General features: G+C 38.1%; 1 pseudogene; it reads left to right on the top strand.

Annotated features, from left to right (window-relative positions):
- The first annotated feature begins 9900 nt into the window (after positions 1-9900).
- Positions 9901-13256, top strand: LOC129687899 (seminal plasma acrosin inhibitor A1-like; annotated as a pseudogene).
- Positions 13257-15864: the final 2608 nt, after the last annotated feature.

The raw sequence follows: 15864 nt of genomic DNA, 5'->3' as shown, positions 1-15864 counted from the left end.
CTGCTCTCTCGTTTGACCCTGCTTAGTCTTATGCAAGAGGACTGACATGCTCTACAAGCTCAGTGCTGCTGCAGCCACCAGGTTAGGAAGTCCAGCTGCAGCTGGAGACTGGGATGCTGGTTCAGATGCCTTCTGGGAAGTCTTGGGGGCCCTCCACTGTGTTCTCCAGGCCTGGGAGGCCCAGTGCCCATTGTGCCTAGCTTGTATGGCTGGTCTGTTGGGCTTTGGTGGGTATATAGCCTATTATCTGTCATTGAGGGATTGGGTGGGCTGTACAGTCAGTGGCTGAGCCACCCTGCAGAGCCAGTATGGCGGCCAGCAGACCTGGGACCCTGGGAGGTTGGTGCTGCAGGTCTGGGACTCCGAGACCGGTACAGCTGGCATTTGCTGCTAAGGGGCTAGGAGCTCTGCCTCAGCCGCTACAGACCCCAGGCAGTGAGCTCTGAGCTGAGAATCTTGGTGAGTTGGCTGTGCTGAGGAGGAGTGAGGTCCAAGAAAGGGGAGTGCTCGGAGATCAAAGGATCGTTTCTTTCCTTCCCCAAACAAGTCCACATGTGACCCGAGACCAAAGTTCTCACCTTGTGCGATGTTCCTTGTCGTTTAGAAGCCTCACTGTAATTTCCCTGGCTTCAGGAGTCCTTCCACTCACCAACTCAGGCATTCAGCTCTTCCATAACTCAGAAACTGTGAGTGCTAGTCACCATCTTGGCTCCACCCCCAACTGTAAAACTTGGTTTTACATCAACATCCAAATGCCCTCCAATTCCAGTTGTCTCTCTGTACTATCTCCATCAATCCCCCACATTTGCTCGCTCCTATTTTCAGTCCCACAGCCCCTAGTCCATCCACAAAATACATTCTATTTCCCATACCCAGGAAGATCCACCTATCCACTAGATCCTTTGTTGTTACTTAGCCATTTTAGGTCTGTGGGTTGTAGCATGATTACTGTTTATTTAACAGATAATATCTACTTATAAGTGAGACATACCATGTTTGTCTTTCTGTGTCTGGATTACCTCACTCAGGATGATATTTTTTTTCTAGTTCTATCCATTTGCCTGCAAATTTCATGGTATCAGTTTCTACCAGCTGAGTGATACACCATTATATAAATGTAACACATTTTCTTTATACATTCTTAGGTTGGTGGACATCTAGGTTGTTTCTACTTTCTGACTGTTATGAATAAAACTACCATGAACATAGTTGTGAAAGTGTTTCTGTGGTAGGACTGAGCATCCTTTGGGTATATGCCCAGGAATAGCATAACTGGATCATGAGGTAAATCAATCTCCAATTCTTTGAGAAACCACCATATTGATTTCCAAAGTGGCTATACAAGTTTGTACTCCCACAATTAATGTAGGAGTGTTTCTTTTAATCCAGATGCTTACCAGCATGATCTGTCATTTCCATTATTAATCTTAGCCATTCTGACAGTGAAAATGGAATATCCAAGTTGGTTTGATTTGCATTTCCCTGACAGCTAAGGGTAGTTAACATTTCTATAAGTGTTTCTCTGCCATTTGAAATTGTTGTTGAGAATTCTCTGTTTAGATCTGTACCCTATTTTTAAATTGGATTATTTGGTTGTTGATGTCTACTTTCTTGAGTTTTTCATGTTTTGGATATTAGCCATCTGTCAGATGTGGCACTGGTGAATTTTTTTAAACCATTCTGTAGGATGCCATTTTGTCTGACTGACAGTGTCATTTGCCTTACAGAAGCTTTTCAGTTTCATGAGGTCCCATTTACTAACTGTTGATCTTAGTGTCTGTACTGTCAGTGTTCTGTTCAGGAAGTTGTCTCCTGCCAGTGAGCTCAATGGTTTTCTCCACTTTCTCTTCTATCAGGTTCAGTGTATCTGATTTTATGTTGAGGTCCTTTATCCACTTATGTGTTGAATTTTCAGTAGGGTGATAAATATGGATGCATTAGAGTTCTTCTAAATGCAGATATCCAGTTAAGATCAGCACTACTTGTTGAAGTAGCTATTGTCTTTTCAAGGTCTGTAAAGAATTTTTATGGAAATTGCATTGAATTGTTGATTGTTTTTGGTTAGATGGCCATTTTTACTATGTTGATCTTTCCTATCCATGAGCATGGGAGATCTTTCCATTTTCTGATTATCTTCTTTCTCCAAAGACTTGAAGTTTTGATCATTCAGATCTTTGACTTGCTTGCTTAGAATTACCCCAAGGTATATTATATTATTTGTAACTATTGTGAAGGGTATGGATTCCCTGATTTCTTTTTCAGTCCATTGGTCATTTGTTCTCTCTCTCTCTCTCTCTCTCTCTCTCTCATCTCTCTATTTATTCATTTTACACCCCAATCGTAGCCCCTTCCCTCATCCTCTCCCAGTCCCACAGTCCGTCCTTCTTCATATCCCTCACCTACTGCTCAGAAAATGGGAGTTCCCCCAACCAATCCACCCCCACACATCAAGTCGCATCAAGACTGAGTGCATCCTGTTCCACCGAGACTGGGAAAGGCATCCCTGCTGGAGGAAAGTGACAAAAAAAGCAAGCAACAGAGTCCATGTCAGATACAGCCTCTGCTTCCCCTACTAGGGAAGGAACCCACATGAAGACTAAGCTGATCATTGGCAACATATGTGTAGGTGACCTGGGTCCTGACCATGCATGGTCGTTGGTTGGTGCTTCAGTGTCTATAAGCCCTCTTTGTGCCCAGGTTAGTTTATTCTCTTGGTCTTGTGGAGTTCTTTTTCCCACTTGGTCCTTCTCCCCCCCCCCCACTCTTTCACTAGGCTCCGTACACTCTGATTAATATTTAGCTGTTAGTCTCAGCATCTGTTTTGATCTGCTGCTGGGTGGAACCTCTCAGAGGACAGCTATTTTAGGCTCCCATACTATGTGTTTTTCCAAGTCTGGGTTACCTTACTAAGGATAATATTTTTAGTTCCATTCATTTACCTGCAAATTTCATGATTTCCAAGGCTGAATAGATGGCTCAGCTATTAAAGGCTAGGCTCATGCCCATTGTTCATTTGTGTAGAGGAAGGTTACTGATCTTTTTTTCTCCTTAATCTTGTATCCAGCCACTTCACAAAAGGCATTTATCAGCTGTAGGAGTTTCCTGGTAGAATTTTCAGAGTCACATATGTATACTATCATATAATTTGTGGATAGTGATATTTGACTTTTTCCTTTCCAATTTCTATTCTCTTGATTTCCCTCATTTGTCTTATTGCTCTAGGTAGAACTAGAATGGGTATAAAGAGAGTGGATAGCTTTGTCTTTTCCCAGTGGAATTGCTTTGATTTTCTCTTTATTTAATTTGATGTTGGCTATAGGTTTGCTGTAAATTGCCTTTATTATATTTAGGTATGTCCTTGTATCCCTGATCTCTCAAGATTTTTATCAAGAAAAACTGCTGGATTTTGTCATAAGCTTTTTAAATATCTAATGAGGTGATGATGTGTCTTTTCTCTTTCAGTTTGTTTATATGGTAGATTACATTGACAGATTTTCATATGTTGAATCACCCCTGCATTTCTGGGATAAAGCCTACTTGTTCATGTTGGATGATCTTTTTCATGTATTCTTGGATTCAGTTTGCAAGTATTTTATTGAGTATTTTTGCATCTATGTTCATAAGGAAAGTTGGTCTGTAACTCTCTTTGTTGAGTTTTTTTTATGGTTTGAGAGTCAGGGTTGACCATGGCTTCATAAAATGAATTTGGCAGTGCTTTTGTTTCTGTTTTGTGGAAAATTTTGAGGAGTATTGGTGCTTGCTCTTCCTTGAAATTTTGGTAGAATTCTACACTAAAATTGTTTGACTCTGTATTTGGCAACTTTTAATGACTATTTCTATTTTCTTGGTGGTTGTAGGTTTATTTAAATTGTCTACCTGATTTTGATTTAACATTGGTGATTTGTATCTATCAAGAAATTTTTCATTTTCACTTAAAATTTTCAATTTTGTGGAGTACAGGCTTTTGAAGTAAGACTTAACAATTCTTTGGATTTCCTCATTATCTATTGTTATGTCTACCTTTTCATTTCTGCTTTGGTTAATTTGGATACTCTCTCTCTCTGTCTTTTAACTAGTTTTGATAAGGTTTGTCTATCATGTTGATTTTCGCAAAGAACTAATTCTTTGTTTCATTGATTCTTTGCATTTTTTTCTCCACATTATTGATTTCAGCCCCCAGTTTGGTTATTCACTGACATATACTCCTGAGTATGTTTGCTTCCTTTTAAAATACATTTTTATTGATTCTTTATCAATTGCACATCATATACCCCAATCCCACTCATCTCCCTGCCCCTCCATATCTGCTATTCCTCCCTTGCAATGTCCTCCCAAAGAAAACAAACAAACAAAACCAACTCTCATTGTGTACTGTCTTACAGTACACCTTTCTGCTCAAATAGCTTTTCTTGCAAATGTTCCTTGCATTGAGTCACTGGTGTGGTTTGAGACCCCTGGCTTCTGCTGCACTATCAGTTCTCATTGGGGCTCTTCTTACACATCTTGTTGTTGACCTGTGTCATGGAGATCCTTCAGCTTTGAATCTGCAGGATTGTCTCTTCATGGGTTCTAACAGTTCATAGATGGGGTAGGGCCAACTCAAAGCCCTGAATCTGATCCTGGGTAGTAGCTGAGTTGGTCAGCTTGACAGCTCTCCCATGCTCATGCCATCGGGGCCAGTTCTCCCACAATGCCCAGGAGAGGGCCAAAATAAGCTTTCCTGCTCTCCTGCCCGTGGGGATAGCTCACCCTTGCCTATCCCCTGCCACTAGGGCCAACTCTACTGTCCTGGCAAAGTGCAGGGCTGCCCTCCAGGAGGCTGCAGCTGTGTGGACTAGGCAAGCTCTCCCGCTCTCATGTCCTCCGCAAGATCTCCATGCTGCCTAATCTAGAGGTGAGGCCAGCTTGTGAGGAGGGTTAGTAGGGAGGTAGGCATCACATGGTCAGCAAAGGGCAAGCCCATTTCTTCCATGCTCACACCCTTGAGGCTCACCTAAAACTTCTGTAATCAGGGCCAGCTCTACTGTGCTTCCCAGAAGAGGTAGAGCCACTCTCTGGAGTGCTGCAGCTGGCAAGGAGTGAGCCCAGATCTCCTATTCTCATACCTTCTAGTACAGGTCTCCCAAGATGCCCAGATTAGGAATGGGGTCATCTCTTGGGGGTGTTACCACCAGTCAGGGTCGGGGTCAGCTCTGCACAACCCTCAGACATCCACATGGGCCCAGGCAGCAGCCAAGATAAGGGATGTCTGTATGGCAACAGACTCCCCCCCCCCCCCACTGCTGCAGGGCCACAGACCGAGACATGGCTCTCTGAAGCAGCACTAGCAAGGACATCAGGTGGCATTGCCGGCTCTTCATATCAGGCTGTTCCTTGTTACTCTCAGGTCTCCAGTTCTGACTCTCTTCATTGTGTACATACCATTCAGCTTCCCTTTCTCATCTATCCTTCTACCACTTTCTTGTTCATTTTACTAGCACCTGGGACCTCTGGGTTTCTAGGGTCATCTCAGGAGTGCTATGCTCATGTGTTTGCTTTTTGTTGTTGTTCTAGAGCATTCAGTCGTGCTGTTAAGTTGCTTGTTTGAGATCTGTCCAGTTTCTTTTTGAAGGCACTGAGCACCATGACCTTTCCACTTAGCACCACTTCCACTGTATCCCATAAGTTTGGGTATGTTGTGTGTTAATTTTATTGAATTCTAGAAAGTCTTTAACTTTTTTATTCCTGTCTTGACCCAGTCTTCCAGTAGAGAGTTATCCAGTTCCCATGAGTTTGTAGTCTTTCTGTTGTTTCTGTTGTTGAAATTCAGCTTTAATCTGTGATGGTTGTTTAGGATGCAGGGGTTATTTCAATTTTCTTGTATCTGTTGAGAATTGCTTTGTGTCTGAGTATGTGATCAGTTTTGGAGAAAGTTTCATGAAGTGCAGAGAAAAATATTGAATTCTATTTTCAAATCATGTATTAACTCCCTTATTTCATTAAACTGTCTGTTTTGTCTTAGAAAATGGGTTATCACATATAAACTTTCATTTGAATTTTGCACCAGGAATTTCATGTAAGTCATTCCCACCTTGCTATAGTGCTGGTAATTCTGAGAGGAGAAAAACCGTCTTGTATTTACATGTTACTCATGTTATTGTACTGGCATCTTCCCATCAGGGTTTAAATTTCGAATAAGTTTCTACCATTATTCTTGTTTTTTAAGTTCTGGTTTTCTCTCCTTTTCCAGTGGATGTGTTCGCAATGTTCAGGAGAAAGACTAGATTGTAGTTCATTTGTGGCCATGCTTTTATTTACTAAACTAGTATTCAAAGCACCAGAGTTTAAATTTAATTTGCTCTTATGGCTGAGTACTTTTTGCAGCAATAACACCTATCCAGCAGTTAACTTACTCTAATAATTGAATAACATGTGACTATAAACAAGACACTTGTTCAGTACTTATTAGTTTAGGGAGTAAAGGGACCCTGGTAGTACTGTGTACAATGATGTGTTAGTTATTGTGTGCATAAGTGGGCACGAAAATAATAGAAAAAAGCAATCTCAGTGAGGCTACTAATTAGGATTAGTTCCTCAATGGTGAGTAGAGGAGGAGTGGGAATTACTGAGGCAAAAAAAATAGGGGGGGGGGACAATTTATGGGAGTTTGGCCAGTGGTATACTAAAAACAGAAGGTCAAGGTATGTACCCAGAATTCATAAATTCTGTCAGCCTCTGAACTTTGGGAGGTATAACAGTAAGAGTAGTTGGTATAGGAAAAAAGACATGAAGGAAAACAAGGAAAAACAAATGTGAGCAAAATAGTGAAAGATCTGAGCAGTAGGGGGCAGGATTGCTCTTCTACGTGTTTTGGTGAGGAAGAGAGCAGGGTCAAGATACAAGATAATGACATCGTTGGCAGATAAACAATGGATGCAGTGGGTGAAGAGTGGACATAGAAGAAAATGTGCTCATTTGAATTCTATTATGTTTCTTGGTCTGTTGTTCAGTCTTTCTGTTCCTCGTTTGTGCTACACTCTATTACTTTTTCACTTAGTCCCATTTTTCTCTTCTGTATTCCCAGATTCCCCTGCATGCAGAGTTTTCTTGACTCTGCTCTGTAAGCTGTGGCTAGCTATGGCAAACTGCTGCGGTTTCTGCATTTGCACAGAGTTTGCAGGAGTGGGTGGTTGTGTGGTGCTCAAACCACAGTTTAGATCTTGTGCTTAGCTCATGCAGTGCTGCCTTTCTCCATTGGGGTGCTGATGCAGACCCTGGCTGAAGTCTCTGGGAGACCCTTTTATAAAATTCCTCCTGGAACAGCTACTACAAATTTTCTGGTAGGAGTCTGAAGCTGTAGTACTGGTTATTTGGTTGCATTTGCAACAGAAAGTCTAAACTGATGACAGAGGAAGTCGATGGGTCTTGTGGCAGGAGTTTGTTAGGTCCGTGATCAAGTAAATTTGGATACCGAAGAAGCAGCTGCTGGAGTGATGAGCTATTCTTTTTAAAAAAGTAAGGTGTCTTTAATTGCTTTGAGAATTTCATGAAATTTTTTGATCATATTTGTCCCCACAACTCCTCCCAGATCTTCCTACTTCTCTACCTACCCAAAGTTTTTCTTTCTTCCGTCTTTTCTTCTTTCCTTCCATAACTCATAAGAGTCCAGTTTGTTTTGGATAAACCTCTTTTGTGTGTACTGCCCTGAAGTGTGGTCAGTATAACAGAAGTCAAAGTATCCTTATTTACAGATGATACGATATTATACACAAGAAATCCCCAAAATTCCACCAGAAAATTTTTAGGCACAACTATTTCAGCAAAGTGTCAAGATACAAAATCAACTTATAAAAACCAGTAGCTTTTCTATAGAGCACGAACAAACACACCAAGAAAGAAATTATGGAAACATGGCCATTTTCTAGATTTTTAAATAACCTTCCTTTGAAAATCATGTTTATCTCATAATACTTGGTCAAGGCTTCGGATCTTTTTTTAGTCTTACATGGCCTTTGTGTATATATTATGGTTTCTGGTTTTGTATTTAATGGAATTTCTGTGTGTATGAATGTGTGTCTGTGTCTATGTATTTTTCTTGAACTTTTTCTTTGTCTCTTAGACTCCCATTTTTGTTTGCTTTGTCCTAATTTGTTTTATTTTTATTTTACCTAACTTCATTTTATTAACATATTTAGTCTAATGAGAGACACACAGAGAGAAATAAAGGATTCAGATGGGTGGGGAAGTTGGGGAGGAGAGAAAATTATAATCAGAATATATTGTGTTAAAATTTTATTTTCAGTTAAAAAAATCAAGGTTACTTCCAAACTTAGAGATGAAAATACATTTCTCAATGTCTTATAATTTTACACTCTTTTAAGGCAGTTACATTCACTTTTAATATTCTAGATTTAATGAGGTATAGACTATCAGTAAATATTTATTATTTTGCCATTTATTCCTTTATCCAAAGGGAGAAAGAGAGCAAGTGATTCAAAGCACAGCCGTAGGAAAGTGTGCCTCAAGAGAGGATTAGTGAGAATCCATTTCTATTATCTATAGCTGTAGAAAAATTGGAGAGAAATAATTGATGAATCTTAACAAGACAACTTTTCCCTCAGCCTGTACCCTCTTCAGCACTACACTTTTGAATTCTGTTTTGGGGGACTTTCCTTAAACCAGGTTGTTGAAGAGACACACATAGGCACTTTTGGCCATCTAACGTACAGCCATGCTTTTCCTCTTACCTATCAATTCGCTGCTTTCACAGCAGAACAATATCTTCACCATTGTTAGAAGTTTTTCATGATTCTATACATTTATTTAATGTATTTATTTCCATGATTTAATACATTTATTAAGAAACATTCTAACAACCTATATGCATGTCTAAATATCATTATCAAACTCATTTTTCTCTTTAATTCTGTTGTCCTCTTTATTTGGAAAATATTTATATTATCTTCCCCCTCTGAAGATACCTGATAAAACAGGGTCAAATGAAAGGGGAGGAGGTCCTCCCTTATCAGTGGAAAGGGGCAGGGAGGAGACCAGGGAGGGAGTTGGGGAGGGGGAGGGAATGAGGGAGCAGGACACAGAGTTAACAAATTGTAACTAAAAATAAAAATAAAATAATAATAAAAAAAAGAATAAATGAGTACTTTCATTCTTCTAGTACTTATCATTTCATGAGACCAGATTGTCCCCATGTCACGTGCTAAGAAAAGATCTATGGAGAAGTATTTGGTAGGCCTCACTCATGACCAGGAAGAACACATGATGCCTTCGTGTTTTATCTCCCCAGTGCAATTTCCTTAGGTCATAAAGCTCATAACTCACAGGTGCATTGGAGACTTAGTTGGAAAGCTATGACTGAGGAAATAAAAGTACACAAAATAGCCACAATGATTGAACTGATTTCCTTGAACCAAATATCTCTGTTTGAGGTACGTCAAGGGACACCCAGCGAGTTCACCTTGTGTAAGATCTACTCCAGATTAGGTTCTTTCCTAAAATAATGATGAGAGAGCCTACTTTTTGAGAAAAATACAGATTTAAATTGCCTCTTTTCCCTCCCCTACCCTCTCACTCTTTCTCACTCTTTTTCTTTCTCTCTCTTTCCCTTCCTCCTTCCCTCTCTCATATACAAGCAGATTGCCTTTCTTAGTATTTTCCCATTTTACTCTATTTATTTATCAATTAAACTCTGGTTGGTCTTAAATGATTATATTTTATTACTTTGTTGAATCATATTTTAGAAAGAGATAAAAGGAAATGTCATTCCTTTACTAGGAATCTGAGTGGATAGAAATGTTTCTTCAGAATCAAGAGGCTGTCAGACTGAGCCCTGGCTGTTTTTATTTGTTGTCTAAGGTACCGTGTTTACAAACACTTCAAAGGTTTCTTGTGTGTCATCACAAAATGTTCATCTTTTCAAGAGTTCAAGTTATGTACATAATCTTCTCATTTCTTCTTTTTTCTGGTGAGTACATTTTTCAGTTCCAAATGAGAGCCTTAAACATATTCTAAAAAATTCAAGGAGGAGAAAGCTGTGAAAACCCAAAATGTATGAATGAATTTGTCTTATTGGGGGTGTAATCCTTAAACCGGTAATGTTACAAAAGCCTCTTTAAAATTACAACAATGCATTTCTTTCTTTCTTTCTTTCTTTCTTTCTTTCTTTCTTTCTTTCTTTCTTTCTTTCTTTCTTTCTTTTTCTCTCTCTCTCTCTTTCTCTCTCTCTCTCTTTCTCTCTTTTTTCTCTCTCTTTCTTTCTTTCTCTCTTTCTCTCTTTCTCTCTCTCTTTCTTTCTCTCTCTCTTTCTTTCTCTCTTTCTTTCTTTCTTTCTTTCTTTCTCTCTTTCTCTTTCTTTCTTTCTTTCTTTCTTTCTCTCTTTCTTTCTTTCTTTCTTTCTTTCTTTCTCTCTCTCTCTTTCTGTCTTTCTTTCTTTCTCTCTTTCTTTCTCTCTTTCTTTCTTTCTCTCTTTCTCTTTCTCTCTTTCTTTCTTTCTCTCTCTTTCTCTCTCTCTTTCTTTCTTTCTTTCTTTCTTTCTCTCTCTTTCTTTCTTTCTTTCTTTCTTTCTTTCTTTCTTTCTTTCTTTCTTTCTTTCTTTTCTTCTGAATAATAGGTTTATTTCCCCTTATTTGCTTTTTCTAACTAGTCCATATTGGAAAAGTTAAAAGAGAGTGGTGGATTAGAACAGGTTGTGTAGACTTTCAGTCTTTGGTCATCTGTAACTCAAGAATGTTAACTAAATTCTACTCTTGTTAAAAGCAAAGCTGAGGAATAATGTCTTTAAATCTTTTATTATTTGAAAGTATAATTCGTTTGACCGCTTAAATCCCTCTAAGTTAAGGCCTGCTTTAGGGAGTAGTTTATCTTCCTCAAGACTGGCTGTAAATTTCAAAATGAGGCATTTGTGAAACATTACATGGAACCTTGAAATGGTTAATTTTTCCAACCTAAGTGAATGCATAAAAGATATTTTGAACTCTGAGGCCAGGGAGTTTCAGTTCAAATGAATATAAACTTAATATATTTAGATCTAACAACAAATGGAATGTGATGTTACTTATATAGGAGCTTTATCAATTTGGAAATTAGAACTGTCTAAATTTACACATATTTTTAGTTAATTTTTCCCTGGTATCACAAATTTCTCATTTATTGCTTACAGCAGTAGGTAATGTATATCGATGTTTGCTGCATTTATGTAGCTGCTTCTCATCAAAGACAATGTGGACAAAGCTGTTTTTATGTATCCTGTCTGTTCATGTGGACAAAGCTGTTTTTATGTACCCTGTCTGTTCATGTGGACAAAGCTGTTTTTATGTATCCTGTCTGTTCATCTCTGCTTCTGTTTCAGAAAATTATTTTATAAGGTCAGCAATTTTTAAGCACCCAGTAAGTTACTATTATTTTATATGGAGATTTAAAAAATAAAGTTTTCTTTTTTTTTATAAAATGAGCAATTTAATATAAAGTTCACCAAAAAAATTTAACTCCTCAGAAGCTACAAATGATATATTTTATTACAATAAGTCCCTAGATTATTACAATAAATCCAGAAATGCAAAACAACTTATTATTGATTCAAGATGAGAAAATCAGCATCTTAATTCTGAATTGAAATCACTGGCAATCAGATGTGCAGGTCAATATCTGTACAGCCCCTTGAAGACAGCTCAATGGCTAATTTATCATTAAAATGACGACTTCCGTATGCTCACATAGTAGATGCTACATACATTTGAAAATAAATTAATTGTCCCTCTAAATATCAATATGATTGTATATCTGTGACATATGTGTTTTTCAAACATATGTAAAAAAATTAGTCACATGTGTATTATATATATGTGTATTATATATATTATATATATTATATATATATATAATATATATAATGTGTATAACATATATGGTATGTTTGGGTAAATTACCAAAGTAGCTTAAATCAAAAATGTGTGTTTATGAGCATGCACAAAACTGAGAGATATTTACATGTGCATATACAGCAAATATAGGCATTGAAATATAGAGAAGTTATAGAGGAACAAGAGAACAATCAATTAAAAAGTCAATTTAGTGATGGGGAGAATGAAAGGAGTGTTGTTTGCTGGAAAATTTCCCGATGTTATAGTGTGAGTTAGCTGCTTTATAAGCTAACATCAGCTGTTACATCAGCTGGAGAGTCATTTTATTAGAGGCCTTACGAACTAAAAACCTGATAATTATTTTCATATGTTTTACTATTGTGTATGTGCTTTACATCCATTTATAAATTAAATCTTGTATTAAACCTTATATTTAAACCTTGTATGGCATTAAATATTAAGAGTGAAGGCCATTTTATTCAATACCCCATTATCTAATACATTTTTATGTTATCTTTGTATGTTTTCAGATAATGTGTAATATGTAGTATAGTGAGCTAGGAATTTGTACCAGAGACTATTTTCCAGTCTGTGGAACCAATGGCCGTACTTATTTCAACAAATGCCTCTTCTGTTATTCATACAAGTAAGATTACAATACTAAATACACATTCTTCCTAAGTAATGAAGACTTAGTAACAAAATCCTAGATTTGTGTTATTGATATTCCACTCTTACAATACACAGAAAAAAATGGCTTTACCAAATCAATGTACTATAAAAGATAAAGAAACATATGTACTTTCATTTAATATTATGAAATAATAAATGTGGCTTTTGCATTTAGGACCCAAGATTATAGCTGTGCTGAACTTGTACAAACATTCAAATAAATTAACTTAATTTATTAAGAATTACCAATTGCAAATATGTAAACAACATGAGACAGTTCCAAAGTCCAGAGGTGCAACAGATCCCTGCTACAGCATGCAGTCTATCATGCTAGAAAGAAGCTAGCTGGGAGGGTCTTCAATGGCTTTTCCACTTAAAATCCTCTGATTGCCATGTCTTTCTCAAGGCCTACTAGTAATCCTCAACTGTTTTCTTTTTTGACTCTGAGAGAACTCCAAGAGTAAGACAGATCCAAAGCAGTAGATAGGGTCCCCTACTCCTCCTGCTAGAAATGTGCAGATGGCAGGCACAGTCAGGGTTTAGCTGCTCATAGAAGAATAAATTAATGTCCTTAATTTAGTCCCTCTCCCACTGAAAATACATGACACACTTCTCAAGGAGTTTGATGTATTCATTTAATAATTTGTTTAACTTTTAAAATCTCTTTTATTTTTTCTCTACAGAAAAAATTATGGTAAGTTTACTTTGGCACATTATGGGAAATGCTGAGATTCTGATGGACCTACGTATTCCTATGGATCTTATTATGGCCACAGTTTTGCAATGAAGTCTACAGTGGATTAGAGATTTTGTCATCAAGTCTTCAAAGCCCTAGAAGCTTGAGTGTATCTCTGTGTAGGATACACTCTAGAAGGCTGGACTGTCAATGCTCGTTTCATTTCTAAGATCCTGGGATTTCAAGGTTTTATCTTTATGGTCAACTACTTAATGACACTTAAAGATTCAACATCTTAAGCTTAGTAATATTGACACTTTAAAGTGATCAATGCCCTAGTTATAGTGCTTAAAATATAAAATAAAATTATACTCTTTATCAAGGTAATCTTTTGGGGGACAGAAAGATGCCACATGTGTAGGGAAGCTTGCTGATCTTGGAGGTAACTTTGCTTCCCAGGACCAATGTCAGGTGGTTTATAGCCTCTAGCTCCGGGGGATCCCATATCATCTTCTGGCCTCTGTGGACACCTGCATAGACATGTTATTCAGACACACACCCTTAAATATGAAAAAATAAAAAATTAAAACAATGCTCTTTGTTTGGAGAATAAAGTAACAAACATACATCTTTGACAAATATATATGATAATTTTTGAAGTGAAGGGCTGACTTTCAAATATTATCTGTGGGAATGACTTTCTCTGGAAATAACTCTTGTATTCAGAAACTGAACTCTTTTGGCCTGACCTTGCAGCCAAATTAATGATATTCACAGAGACAGTTTAATCTTTTTTTTAAAAATTCTTTATTAATTACACTTTGTTCATTTTGTATCCTCCCTGTGGCTCCCTCCCTCCTCTCGTCCCAATCCCTCCCTTCCTCCACACTCTGCATGCATGACCCTCCCCAAGTCCACTGATAGGGGAGGTCTTTTTCTTCCTTCTGATCCCAGTCAATTACGTCTCATCAGGAGTGGCTGCATTGTCTTTTTCTGTGGCCTGGTAAGGCTGCTCCCCCCTCAGGGGGAGGTGATCAAAGAGCAGGCCAATCAGTTCATGTCAGAGATAGTCTCTTACAATCGAACCCACTTGGATACTGAACTGGCATGGGCTACGTGTTGCAGGGGTCTTAGGTTATCTTCATGCATGGTCCTTGGTTGGAGTATCAGTCTCAGGAAAGACCCCTGTGCTCAGATTATTTTTTGGTTCTGTTACTCTCCTTGTGGAGTTCCTGTCCTCTCCAAATCTTATTTGTTCCAACTTCTTTCCTAAGATTCCTTGCACTCTGCCCAAAGGTTGCCCATAAGTCTCAGCATATGCATTGATATTCTGCAGGGCAGAGCCTTTCAGAGGTCCTCTGTGTCAGACTCCTGACTTGTTACCTCTTTTCTCCTTCTTCTGATGTCCATCCTTTGCCTTTCTGGATAGGGATTGAGCATTTTAGCAAGAGTCCTCCCTCTTGATTAGTTTCTTTAGGTGTACAGATTTTAATAGGTTTATTCTATATTATATGTCTATATGAGTGAGTATATACCATGTGCATCTTTCTGCTTCTGGGATAGCTCACTCAGGATGATCTTTTCCAGATCCCACCATTTACCTGCAAATTTCATGATTTCCTTGTTTTTTTATTGCTGAGTAATATTTCATTGTGTAGATGTACCACAATTTCTGTATTCATTCCTCCATTAAGTGTATCTGGGCTGTTTCCAGCTTCTGGGTATTACAAATAAGGCTGCTACAAACATGGTTGAGCAAATGTCCTTATTGTGTAATTGAGACTTTTTTGGGAATATGCCTAGGAGTGGTATAGCTGGATCTTGAGGAAGTGCTATTCCTAGTTGTCTGAGGAAGCGCCAGATTGCTTTCCAGAGTGGTTGTACAAGTTTACATTCCCACCAGCAGAGGAGGAGAGTTCCCCTTTCTCTACAACCTCTCCAGCATGTGTTGTCACTTGAGTTTTTGATCTTAGCCATTCTGATAGGTGTAAGGTGAAATCTTAGGATCGTTTTGATTTGCATTTCCCTTATGACTAAGGACGTTGAACATTTCTTTAAGTATTTCTCTGCCATTTGATATTCCTCTATTGAGAATTCTCTGTTTAGCTCTGTACTCCATTTTTTAATTGGATTAGTTGATTTGCTGCTGTTTAACTTCTTGAGTTCTTTATATATACTGGATATTAGTCCTCTGTCAGATATAGGGACCCTGACATAAATCCACACACTTATGGACACCTGATTTTTGACAAAGATGTCAAAACCATTCAATGGAAAAAAGACAGCATCTTCAACAAATGGTGCTGGTCTAACAGGATGTCTACATGTAGAAAAATGCAAATGGATCCACACTTATCACCCTGCACAAAACTAAAGTTCAAGTGGATCAAAGACCTCAAGATAAAACCAGATGCACTAAACCACTTAGAAGAAAAAGTGGGGAAGAGCCTTGAACTAATTGGCACAGGAGACAACTTCCTGATCACCAACAGCACAGGCTCTAAGAGCAACAATCAATAAATGGGACCTCATGAAAATGAAAAGCTTCTGTAAAGCAAAGGACACTGTTGTCAGAACAAAATGACTGCCTACAGATTGGGAAAGGACAGTTTAATCTTACACCGTATTTTCCTCTCTTCATTGTGACCTTCTCATGCCCCT

The sequence above is a fragment of the Psammomys obesus genome, unplaced genomic scaffold (genome assembly GCF_907164565.1).
Source record: "Psammomys obesus unplaced genomic scaffold, mPsaObe1.curated_primary_1811, whole genome shotgun sequence".
Taxonomy (NCBI): Eukaryota; Metazoa; Chordata; class Mammalia; order Rodentia; family Muridae; genus Psammomys; species Psammomys obesus.
Note: the sequence above shows the minus strand (reverse complement) of the source record. Positions and strands in the feature narration are given on the sequence as shown.